The following is a 13,994-nucleotide window of genomic DNA, read 5'->3' on the forward strand; positions in this document are numbered from 1 at the left end:
CAACTGTCATCTGACTTTTAGTGATCTTTTATGGCCAATTTTCCAAAAGAAACAACAAGTACAGAAAATTCTGTGTTGACCATCTTTAAATTTGTGAATGTGACATACATGACTGACTAAAATAGCTAAAAATTATTTATTGTCTCAGGTCCTAACTGTAGACACTCAAAAAATATTTGAGTCTGTCAGCAGATGGGGACTCTTTTATGCACGCAAATGCCTTTTAATTCTATTAAATATGATGTCTAAAATTCTTAGTGAATAAGTTTAACAGATGGAATGTGCTAGTACCCCCCCCCAAGACTGCCAGTCATTTCTTGCATGGTTTATGCAGCATTCTGCCAGGATAAGAGTGCCTACAGGCAAATCCCCTGCATGCGCTGAAGACTCTGAATGATTTCACACATCCCAAGCAGCTGAAGTATTGCCAGGATTCTAAATTTGGTCACTAAATGTCTAGACAGTTTCTCCAGGGCTTAGTTAAGCAAAGTAAAAAGTGTTAAGCCTCAAATGGGCATGGCAATAATGGTATTTCAAGGACTAGGCACTGTGATTATCTTAAATATCAGTTAAATCGTTGGAAAAATGCCCACTGTTAGGGCTCGACTGTTTGTGGATGAGTCTTTTGAGTGCCTGGATTTCAAGGGAGCATTGCCATATCCTCACAAGGGCAGCCAGGTGAGCAGTTGATTTGTGCATCAAAAGCCTGGATGACTTTAGGACTGGGGCAGCAGTTCAGTTCTCTGGCTCTGTAACACAACAAGGACATGGAACAGAAGCTGAGGAGCGGGGAAGTCTGCCCTCTGTCAAGTCCAAGACATAACCCCATATATTTGACTGTAAAAGCTAGTTGTCTGAAAGAGCCAATGCATCCCACAGTTTGGTGTGGATACCATTCAGCTTTTCCCTCTATACGGCCCTATCAAGATCTTAAACTGAATCCTCTGCAGCGGTACGTAACAGCTGTGAGGCAAGAACATGTCACAGACCTCAATGTTTTAAGTAACATCAGAAGGCTCAAGCTTCTGACCCTATGATGAAGCAAACCAACTTTTCTACACTGCTGGGTAGCTCTGCTCCTTCAGTTGTGTAACTGGTGTTGAAAGACAGAGGGGAAAATGTAAGTGACATTGGGTGGTATAGCAGCTAATGATGAATAACTAGATGAATGCGAGAGCCTTGAAGTGTGAGAGTGAAGCAAGCAAGGTAGGTGTGAGGGCATGTCTCGCTGTGAATCTTGAAAACCAGTGACCTTGGAATTGGGCATGGCTGGAACTATAGGCAGGCTCACAAAAGAGGACAGAGTGAGGTAAGTTGGGTATTGGGTGAGAAGCATTTGCCCATATTAGGGTGGCTTTTGAAATATGGGCAGACAGAAAAGAAGGAGAGTACTACCATTTCAGGAATTGCCCTTAATGGGCAAAGGGCAACCTTCAAAGATAAATATATCACCTCCTTTCCCAGAAGTTTAACATTGTAAAGAGAATGCGCTCCCACTACTTGCTCATTCCACCATATTATGCCATAGGCAGGATAATACTGGAGTCAACTGAATCGTTAACATGCACATTAATCAACTATTTCCACATGGTGGGTGTGCTGATGATATTTTGCACTTGCCCATGCTTCCTACGAGGGAGGTCAATTATGGGGTGGATGGGAAACTGGTGAGCTGGCCACCCTCCCTATTGTACATACAGAGAACATGCCAAATTGTGGGATGGGGTAGATAGTATCCATTCTATCTCAGCCTGCTCCTGCCCCACCGAACTCATCTCCCAATACCTCGACACGGTCCTGCCCCCTTTAGTCCAAGAACTCCCCACCTACGTTCGGGACACCACCCACGCCCTCCACCTCCTCCAGGATTTTCGCTTCCCCGGTCCCCAACGCCTTATTTTCACTATGGACATCCAGTCCCTGTACACCTCCATCCCCCATCACGAAGGACTCAAAGCCCTCCGCTTCTTCCTTTCCCGCCGCACTAACCAGTACCCTTCCACTGACACCCTCCTTCGACTGACTGAACTGGTCCTCACCCTGAATAACTTCTCTTTTCAATCCTCCCACTTCCTCCAAACTAAAGGAGTTGCCATGGGCACCCGCATGGGCCCCAGCTATGCCTGCCTCTTCGTAGGATATGTGGAACAGTCCATCTTCCGCAACTACACTGGCACCACCCCCCACCTTTTCCTCCGCTACATCGATGACTGTATCGGCGCTGCCTCGTGCTCCCACGAGGAGGTTGAACAGTTCATCAACTTTACTAACACCTTCCATCCCGACCTGAAATTCACCTGGACTGTCTCAGACTCCTCCCTCCCCTTCCTAGACCTTTCCATTTCTATCTCGGGCGACCGACTCAACACAGACATCTATTATAAACCGACTGACTCCCACAGCTACCTGGACTACACCTCCTCCCACCCTGCCCCCTGTAAAAACGCCATCCCATATTCCCAATTCCTTCGTCTCCGCCGCATCTGCTCCCAGGAGGACCAATTCCAACACCGCACAACCCAGATGGCCTCCTTCTTCAAGGACCGCAGATTCCCCCCAGACGTGATCGACGATGCCCTCCACCGCATCTCCTCCACTTCCCGCTCCTCCGCCCTTGAGCCCCGCTCCTCCAACCGCCACCAAGACAGAACCCCACTGGTTCTCACCTACCACCCCACCAACCTGCGCATACAACGTATTATCCGCCGCCATTTCCGCCACCTCCAAACGGACCCCACCACCAAGGATATATTTCCCTCCCCTCCCCTATCAGCGTTCCGCAAGGACCACTCCCTTCGTGACTCCCTTGTCAGATCCACACCCCCCACCAACCCAACCTCCACCCCCGGCACCTTCCCCTGCAACCGCAGGAAATGTAAAACTTGCGCCCACACCTCCACACTCGCTTCCCTCCAAGGCCCCAAGGGATCCTTCCATATCCGCCACAAGTTCACCTGTACCTCCACACACATCATCTATTGCATCCGCTGCACCCGATGTGGCCTCCTCTATATTGGTGAGACAGGCCGCTTACTTGCGGAACGCTTCAGAGAACACCTCTGGGCCGCCCGAACCAACCAACCCAATCACCCCGTGGCTCAACACTTTAACTCCCCCTCCCACTCCACCGAGGACATGCAGGTCCTTGGACTCCTCCACCGGCAGAACACAACTACACGACGGCTGGAGGAGGAGCGCCTCATCTTCCGCCTGGGAACCCTCCAACCACAAGGTATGAATTCAGATTTCTCCAGCTTCCTCATTTCCCCTCCCCCCACCTTGTCTCAGTCGGTTCCCTCAACTCAGCACCGCCCTCCTAACCTGCAATCCTCTTCCTGACCTCTCCGCCCCCACCCCACTCCGGCCTATCACCCTCACCTTGACCTCCTTCCACCTATCCCACCTCCATCGCCCCTCCCCCTAGTCCCTCCTCCCTACCTTTTATCTTAGCCGGCTTGGCTCTCTCTCTCTTATTCCTGATGAAGGGCTTATGCTCGAAACGTCGAATTCTCTATTCCTGAGATGCTGCCTAACCTGCTGTGCTTTGACCAGCAACACATTTGCAGCTGTGATCTCCAGCATCTGCAGACCTCATTTTTTACTCCATTCTATTGTGTCTGCCTCACATCTCATTGTGTAATAATGTTACTTCTGTTCCCTTTCCTAATTTCTAATGTTTAATCTTACATTTGTTTCCTCTTCCCATATTTTTTAATGGACTAAATTAGTCTAATTCCTATCCACCCTGCCCTTTATAACTGCAAACATCTTTGCCACATCATCTCTTAATTTCAACGGAAAGAACTGTGGATGTTGTAAATCAGAAACAAAAACAGAAATTGTTAGAAAGGTTCAGCACATCTGGCAGCACCTGTGAACAGAAATCAGAGTTAATATTTCAGGTCGAGTGACTGGGTGCATTGCTGTTTGTTATCTATATCGATGATTTTGATGAGAATGTACAAGGTATGATTAGTAAGCTTGCAGATGACACTAAAATAGGTGGTATCGTGGACAGTGAGGAAAGTTCTCAGAAATTGCAGCAGGACCTTGATCAGCTGGGGAGGTGGGCTGCGAAATGGCAAATGGAGTTTAATACTGCTAAGTGTGAGGTCTTGCATTTTAAAAAGGGTTTCATTAAACTGGAAAGAGTGCAGAAGAAATGTACAAGGATATTGGCAGGACTCAAGCATCTGAGTTATATGGAAAGGTTGGACAAGCTTGGACTTTTTTCTTTAGGAGACCGAAGGGGAATCTTATAGAAGTGCATAAGATCATGACAGACATGGATAGGGTGAATGCATAGTCTTTTTCCCAGGGTTGGGAATCAAGGACCAGAAGACATCAGTTTAAGGTTAGAGGGAAAAGAATAAAAGGGAACCTGAGGGTCATTTTCACACAGAGGATGGTATGCACGTGGAATGAACAGCCAATGGAAGTGGTTGAGGTGGATACATTAACAATATTTAAAAGACATTAGGACAAATACAACGATAGGTAAAGTTCAGCAGGATATGGGACAATTGCAGGGAGATGGGGTTAGTGTGGATGGACATTTTGGTTAGCAAGGAGCAGTTTGGGCCAAAGGGTCTGTCTGTGTGCTGTAGGGTTCTATGAGTTGGGCCAATGGGCCGAGGAGTGGCAGATGGAGTTTAATTTAGATAAACGTGAGGTGTTATATTTTGGAAAGGCAAATCAGGGCAGGACTTATACACTTAATGGTAAGGTAGTGAGAAGTGTTGCTGAACAAAGACTTTGGAATGCAGGTTCATAATTCCCTGAAAGTGGAGTCACAGATAGATACGAAAGTGAAGAAGGCATTTGGTATGCTTTCGTTTATTGGTCAGAGCATTGAGTATAGGAGTTGGGACGTCATGTTGTGGCTGTACAGGACAATGGTGTGGAATACTGTGTGCAGTTTTGATCTCCTCCCTGTAGGAAGGATGTTGTGAAACGTGAAAGGGTTAAGAAAAGATTTACAAGGACGCTGCCAGGGTTGGAGGGTTTGAGCTAAAGGGAGAAGCTGGATAGGCTGGGGCTGTTTTCTCTAGAGTGTTACAGGCTGAGGGGTGACCTTATAGAGATTTATAAAATCATGAGGGGCATGGAGAGGATAATATATTTTCTCTGGGTGGGGGAGTCCAGAACTATAGGGTATAGGTTTAGGGTAAGAGAGGAAAGATTTAAAAGGGACCTGAAGGGCAACCTTTTCATATAGAGGGTGGTACGTGTATGGAATGAGCTGCCAGAGGAAGTGGTGGAGGTTGGTACAATTGCAACATATAAAAGGCATTTGGGTGGTTATGCGAATGGGAAGGGTATAGAGGGATATGGACCAAGTGCTGGCAAGTGGGACTAGATTAAGATAGAATATCTGGTCAGCATGGGCGAGTTGGAGCGAAGAGTTTTTCTGTGCCGTACATCCCTATGACTCTATAACGGTCTTAATTTCCATTGTTCTAATGAAAACAGTCACAATTTTGTGAATACTTATTTATATTTGATATTAAAAATATTTTTATTGCTTCAATAATCCAATTGTTAATTTATTAAGGTTTTGTTAGATTCACCATTATCTGTCCTTTTTTATGTTTCACATTCCTTATTGTGCGCCCTAAACCTCAATACTCCATTGAGCTATTCTATCTACTTTTCCCAATGGGATTTTGTTTTTAATCTTTTATGAATCTTAAATCTTCAGTTCACATCGTACACTTTATCTCCGTCCAAAATAACTTTGCTTAACTAAGCTTTACCACCTCATGCGGGGAAGTTTAATTTTTAATATCAGGCATAAAAAAAACTGCAGCCAAACACATATATTTAACAAAATAAATTCATTTTCTGCCATATATTATCTGCTTCTTCTTTCATTACATTCGAACATTAAATTATATCATTTCCTATGCCTATGATTGAATAACATTGACCTGCAAAGGAAATCACTGTCATGAATTAATGCAACTGCAAATACAGAAAATATTACCTTTGAATCCATGTTTCATTAACATGTCAGTCTCAGTACCTTTGAAATTCTATGAATTCCTGCAAGCAGTGAGTTAAAAATATTCCAAATTTTCTTCAGCTTCTGTTGAAAAGAGAACCCTAGCCGTGGGTCTGATCTTTCAGTAACCTGAACAGTTTAAACCATGACACTGTTCAAATGCTGCCAGGCCTGCTCAGTGTTTTCAGCAATTTCCAAATTCATTTCCAATTTCCAGTAATATATGGTATATAAAGTATTTGCAGGGAAAGGGAATGGCTGGGAAAATTGATCTGTATCAAAGGTCACAGTCAAAATTGTTGGCCCGAATATTCAGATCTGGGGTCGGAATTTTTATTTCCAATCTAAGACAAAAGGTAACCTTTCTTACCTTGGCACAATTTTTGAGATCTAACACCCAAGGCAGGATCCATCCTGGCAGACACACAGTCAGAAACTCACATAACCAATATTCAATTAACTACCTTTGTACAGCAAGTGCTGCCCTATTCCACACGGTAAAATGTTTTAAGATCCCAAAACCATTTTAAAAAGCTATTGAGAGAAGGTATATTTGTAAATGTAAGTTGGTCAGAAGATGGAGTGGCAGGTATACTGATTAGGGTTTGGGTGCGTAAGGGGTTAGAATGGCAAGAGGGAGGGGATAGGTTGCGATGTGGATGAAGGATACAGGTAGCAGATAAGGAGGTAAGAGGATAAGGTTGATCATGTGTTGGCGCGTGGCGATGTGTGATCTTGTCAGGGTGGGTCTGGTTTAGGGTCCTGGTGTTGGGGGTTTAGGGTCGGGAGATAGGGAGTCAGATATCTAGGGGAGTGTATTGGTAGTCAGGTGCCCAGGGCCAGAAAGGGCCTCATAGGTTTAAGATTTAATGCGGGGCCAAGATTTTGGGAATCACGGTGGTGTTGAGGCTGGTGAGCAGATTATTGCGAGAGTGTCAGCTGTGATGCTTAGGTGCCTGGAGGGATGGGGTGTCAGGGATCTACAAGATAAGAGGGCTGGTCAGGGATGGTCGGGTGTTGTAAGGAGTTAATTTAGCTTCCAGGTTGGGCAAGAAATCAGTGTGAATATTTGGAGGGCCAGTTTCATAATTAGCCAAAAGTTACAGCAGGTTTCAATTCCTCAAGCATTTCCTGGTGAACAATTAATATCAGAACCACTTGAAATCTCCGACACTAGCTCAGGGCACTTTTTCAGAGGGTTCAATTAGAATTTTGATCTTATGGGCAATTAGGAGGTAGCAGCACAGAGGGACCTCTGGGAGTGAGGGATGGGAAGGGTCAAAACACATCTTTCAGCATAGTTCCACTCTCCAAATATCCAGAGACAGAATCATCTGACCAATTATAATCAAGCTCATACTGTACACAGTACACACTGTTCAAGGCACAGTGCCACCCAGTGTCCAAAGTCTAACATTGCAAGTTAAATGAGGGCATATTTTAATCATACATTTAAAAAGAAGTCCTGCACTTTCGTCAGAACTGTCCACCTCTGAACTAGAAATAGTCACAGGAGAGTCCATTATATGGTTCAACAAGGTAATAATCAGTCTACTAAACCTTCCAATGACTCGCAAAGGAAAATAAAAAATATGAAGATGTAAAACAAACTAAATTTAAATGAGTTCAGCTATTAAGTCACATTATGTTCTGAAGCTGAACAATTGATTGCATTGAAACAGTTGCAATGGTCCCACCGAAAGATAACTGGAAACTTCACTTTTATCATGGATATATCACAGTTAGATTCTTTTAAAAAATTCATTCATGGGATGTAAGTGTTGCTGGCTGGCCAGACATATTGCCTGTCCCTAGGTTCCCATGAGAAGGTGATGGTGAGCTGCCTTCTGGAACCACTGCAGTCCACCTGATACATAAGATTATGTGGAAGGGGAAGTAAGTCACTGGAATAGTATTCCAGAAACACTGGTAATCCTCTGGAGTTCAAATCTTATGGTAGCAAATCTCACAATGATCATGAAACCATTATTGTAAAACCTCATCTGGTTTACTAATGTCCAGTATCTAGTCTGGCCTACATGTCTCCAAACTCACAGGAATATGATGGACTCTTAACTGATCTATGAAACTGACTTGAGGATGGGTTATTTTAGATCAAAATTATGTAGTTAAAAAGGACTAATTAATAATCATGTTATAAAAGAACCTTTAGGGATCTGTGACCACAATGTAATAGGTAGATTGAAAATGAAATAGTTCAATCTGAAAGAAGGGTGTTAAAATTTGAATAAAGGAAACTGATTTGTTGGCTGAGATGAATTGGGAAAATACATTAAAAGGCCATGATGTATATTGGCAATGGAGAGTCTTGAAAGAACTATTACATCACTTACAGCAATTGTACATTCTTTCAAGTTGCAAAATCTCACAAAAGGTCAGTTAACTTTGGCTCCTAGCAACAGCTCATTGTATGTATCTTTTCAACAGGCCAAACAAAAAGCTCTGGCATAACTGGACCGGTTTAATGATCATGTAGACAAGGAACGGTCGTCAAGAATGAAGCAACTCTCATTGATATTTGATATTTTCAAAACTAACCGATGACAACAGATGGTTACCATTATTTTAAACTACACATTCTAATGCTGGTATTTTGATTATGGGCTGTTCAACAAAAAAACATGTTATGGTATTTTGCAATTCTTGTCTTTGTTCCTTTTTATTTTGGTGATCAATGTAGCACAAAGACATGAAAAATATTCATAATATAACATATTACAATATAACATATGATACCTACTAATACAATCAGCACATATATAAAATCACATAATCCACCACCACCTTGGATCAGTAATGTCAAAAGCCTACTATGTAGACAAAGTTTACAAAGGTCCAGAAGTGTCAACTTAAATGAGTAATACTGTGTCAATAGTTCGGATTTGGGGACCAAATATTTCCAAATTTGCAAAAATTATAAAACTAAGTAGTGGTGTGTTATGGAGAAGATATAAAGCAGTTTCAGGAAGAATTTGACAGTCTTACTGAATGGGTAGGACATGGCAGTTAGAATATAATGTGGACAACTGTGAAATTATGCACTTTGCTAGGAGGAATAAATGTGTGGACAATTTATTAAAAGGTGAGAGGTTGTATGTAAAGGGACAAGGTGTGTTTGTCAATAAAGCTCTTTTTGTCATTTACATGAATGATTTGGATGCGAGCATAAGAGGTACAGTTAGTAAATTTGCAGATGACACCAAAATTGGAGGTGTAGTGAACAGTGAAAAGGGTTCCTCAGATTACAACAGGATCTGGACCAGACGGGCCAATGGGCTGAGAAGTGGCAGATGCAGTTTAATTCAGATAAATGCAAGGTGCTGTATTTTGGGAAAGCAAATCTTAGCAGGACTTATATACTTAATGGTAAGGTCCTAGGGAGTGTTGCTGAACAAAGAGACCTTGGAAGTGGAGTCGCAGGTAGATAGGATAGTGAAGAAGGCATTTGGTATGCTTTCTTTTATTGGTCAGAATATTGAGTACAGGAGTTGGGAGGTCACGTTGCGGCTGTACAGGAAATTGGTTAGGCCACTGTTGGAATATTGCATGCAATTCTGGTCTCCTTCCTATCGGAAAGATGTTGTGAAACTTGAAAGGGTTCTGAAAAGATCTACAAGGATGTTTTCAGGGGTGGAGGATTTGAGCAATAGGGAGAGGGTGAATAGGCTGTTTCCCCTGGAGTGTGGGATGCTGAGAGGTGACCTTATAGTATAAATAGGAAAAGTCTTTTCCCTGGGGTCGGGGAGTCCAAAACTAGAGGGCATATTTAGGGTGAGAGGGGAAAGATATAAAAGAGACCTAAGAGGCAACTTTTTCACACAGAGGGTAGTACGGGTATGGAATGAGCTGCCAGAGGAAGTGATGGAGGCTGGTGCATTTGCAACATTTAAGAGGCATTTGGATGGGTATTTTAATAGGAAGGGTTTGGAGGGATATGGGACGGGTGCTGGCAGTTGGGACTAGGTTGGGTTGGGCTATCTGGTTGGCATGGACAGGTTGGACCGAAAGGTCTGTTTCCATGCTGTACATCTCTATGACTCTATGTAGGTTGTTTTCCTTCTTAAACAGCTTTTGTGATTTTTTAAAAACTGAAAATGGTTTCATAATCTGAAATTTTAAAATTAATTCAAATTTGCCATCTTCTGTGGTGGGATCTGAACAGTCCTCAGAACTCTGGAGTTTTCTATGATAATGCCCCTGCACCAAGACCTCCCACCATAGGTTTACTTGTGGCTTGTGGCACATGGGGCAGAAGGTGTATGTGGCTTGCGCAATGTCAGAGTCTGTGAGCTTGAGTCTGAACTGCAAGACATTGAGACCCATTCTAAGTGATTAAAGAGTTAACAGCAATCTAGTTTTGTTCAATACATCACGTCAGTTGTATGTCACGTTGATCTTTTACTATGAATTCTACTTCCTATGATCATGCCGCACGAGCTACCTGACAAAGGAGCAGTGCTCCGAAAGCTTGTTGGACTATATAATCTGATGTTATGTGATTTTTAATTTTTCCAGGTGGTAGCCTTGGCTCTTTATGCTGGACAGAACTTTAGAATTGGTTAATGATCAGGTATTTGACAGTGTAGAGCCAGGTAAGGGGATTCATCATTTGATGATGGATGACCCTAAACTTGTGATGTCATTTGAGGTGCTTGCAATCTGTTTGATGAAGAGAAGGACAGCATGGTGGGTGAGGGGACTGACCATGGCCACACAGATAAGTGTCTTTCTATTTACAGAGGCGAAGCGAGATGTGATTAGTGATGTGTGATACCAAGAACTTCAAAATTTAATAACTTTTCAAGGATTGAAGGAATTAGCAAATAACTCTTTCTGGAATAAACTGTTTCCGGTGATGAAAGGAACAAGGAGGAACTGTTACAAAGGAATTAAAAGCAACATGCCCATTAACCATTTCTGGGAAGGGTCAAAGCAACATAAACAAGCTGCTTCCTGGGACAGAGAAGGTAACAACTGCTTGATAACTTGCCACCCTGTAACAAATGTGCAATTAAGATTGCCTGAATAAGGAAAGTTCAAAGATGAAGGATTTAAAAGCAGGATAAAGTTGGGCTGTTATGAATTTGTTGTTTTTATGCAAAGACTTGGTATGTGAAGAATGCATTAAAACAGAAAAATGCTGAGATAACTGAGTTGAGGTCAGGAAATGTAGAATCGCAGTCAGAAAATTCAGAAATAAAATGGAAACTTGAAGCCTCAGAAGGATCCAGTCAGGAAAGGGCAGTTTTCCATTTGGAAAACACAGAAGGAAAGGAAAAGGTTAAACCCCTAGAGATGGATAATCAAGAGAAGATAGTTTACCTTTCAAATAATCAAAATCAATTTGATACAGTGAACAGAAATGCTGAGAAGGCACAGGGGAAGGTTCAGGAGTCAGATATTAAGACTCGTTCTAAATGCTGACAAGAGACTGATATCTTAGAGTCACAGCTTTCCAGCCAAAATTTAAGTAATTGTTTCAGTATTTGTTTGTCTGTGAGATTTCTTAATAAGTAACTGAATTAAAGGTAGGCTGTGATAAATTACACAAAACAATTGGCACCAATTTGTGCTTTGGGACAAGTGTAGAAATTAGTGGATGAGAGGGGTGATCCCAAGTGAGGATCGGTTGACGGTGAAGCCTATTCAGATCAGGACAGGGAATAAGATTGTAATCCTGACTCTGGCACCCTTTCCACCATACTTGGATGAAGAGTCCCTATATCCACCTATACCAGTCTGGCACAAACCCAAAGTAAAGGTAACGATTTAATGAAAATCCAAAAACATAAATGAAGATAGAGGCATTTGAACAGTTAATGGGCCTTAACCCAGGTGTTTTGAGAAGTGAGATGAAAAATGACAGAATTTGAAGTTAGGTTAGTTAAGGGTATGAGTAAAATCTAGACTCAACCATGATAAGGGCTAAGACCTATTTTCTAGAGTGTCAGAGGAGTGTGATGTCCTTTTCTGAAACACCTTCAATTTAAAAGGAGACTGGAATGGGAACTCAGGAGAATCTGAACCCCAACTTCAATCAATTTTCATGTCCCTGAGCCGAGCCCTAGAGAGAGAGAGAAACTAAAGACAGATAAATCTAAGTTTGAACTGCAATCTTTGTTTGGCTGAAGTAAGAGCACCCAGGTAAATGTGTTATTACAGTAATAAATTGTTTGAAGTGTTTGTATAGTATATTTCACAGGCAACAAGCAAGATGAGAACAAACTTTGGAAAAACAAAATTCAGGTTAAGGATCTGCGTAAACTGTCAAACTGTAAATAAGAGCAGAAAGTACCTTGATCTTTTGGTTTTGAGCTTTAGATAAACCATGAAACTGGTTATTGGGATTGTCTGGCTGGCTTTCGCAAGTGACACACAGAGTTAGCAGCAAGGATCCAGCTGTAAGTGGAAGTGGACATAGTGTCTAGACGTAACCATAAGCCTCTCCCTGGCTTCATGAGGGGGCATAATACTAGTATGGACGCCAGCCCCATGATCAGAAACACAGAAATCAGTGCATTCGATTGGTCCATCAGCAGGATCCATTACAGTTTGTGTACTGATTAATATGACGACTGTGTGTTATTCTACACATAACTGGACATTAATGTGAGTGGATCCAATGCTTTGGGAGATGCGTCTGCCCATAATATCACGTGTTAATTGTAAAATGCAACACGGAAGTCAAGTCCATTTGGGCTAATAATTTGCACAGAACCATGGATTACATTCAAACCTTCATTGCAAGCAACTGAAACCCTGTCGAGTGTCCTGTATGAAAAGCAGGACCCGGAAGAAGGATAGGTATACGAAGCATAGTGAAAGTATTGTCTGAAAATGTCAATCATGAATTGGTACCGGTAATTCTGAATCTCTCAGGTATTCAGTTACCATTGTGGTGTCTAAAATCTTTACCTAACACTTGTAAGGAATTGATCAACATGTTGTTTAAACAAGTGGGTTATAAAACCATGATGAAATACAAGGAGAGCAGAAGTTTGATAGGAGACACTGCAGGCATTTACGGTGAGGCATTTCTACAATTTCTGACCTACGTATCAGTGCTGTAAGTGATTAATTAAATCAATTATCTTCTCAAGTTATATTGGATGTAATGAGTGATGACACTAAACTTAGTAGTCAGGCAAGAACTTTAAGCAAAATCTCTGTGAGTTAAGGTAATTGACAAAAGTGTGGATTAATGATTCATGAATTGGAAGAAGAGTAAAAATCAGCAAGATAAATTCTGTGATTATTAATATGACAGACTCAGCTAGAGAAATAGGTATGCTCACCTTGAAGAAGTTCTCCTCCTACCTCCGCAAGGATGTCGATGCCACTTCAACTCCCCCCCCCCACTCCCACTCCCCCAAAGACATGCAAATCCTGGCCTCCTCCACCACCAAATCCAAGCCACCTGACAATTGGAGGAAGCATGCCTCATCTTCCATCTTGGGACCCTTCAACCACACGGCATCAACATCAACGTTGCTAGTTTCCAAATTTCCCTTCCACCAACCTAATCCCAGATTCAACCCTCCAACTCGGCATCATCCTCTTGACCTGTCCCGTCTGTCCATCATCCTTCCCACCTATCCGCTCCACCCTCCCCATCAACCTATCATAATTACCCCCCACCTGCATCACTTTCCCAGCTACCTTCCACCCAGCCCCACCACCTCCTGCTTATTTACCTCTCAGCCTCCCCCCCCCCCATTCCTGATGAAGAGCTTATGCCCAAAACGTCGACTCTCCTACTCCTCTGGTGCTGCCTGACCTGCTGTGCTTTTCCAGTGCCACACTTCAACTCTGACTCTCCAGCAGCTGCAGTCCTCACGTTCTCCTAGAGAAATAGTTATAACATACAGGCAAAAATATGAGGTCTATATTGCCCTTCAAAGGGAACATTTGGAAGAATTAAAATGGATTTTCAGAAAGGCATAATTACATATTAAAGTTCAGTAAACTA

This window comes from Hemiscyllium ocellatum, chromosome 3 (assembly GCF_020745735.1).
Source record: "Hemiscyllium ocellatum isolate sHemOce1 chromosome 3, sHemOce1.pat.X.cur, whole genome shotgun sequence".
In the NCBI taxonomy this organism is placed as follows: domain Eukaryota; kingdom Metazoa; phylum Chordata; class Chondrichthyes; order Orectolobiformes; family Hemiscylliidae; genus Hemiscyllium; species Hemiscyllium ocellatum.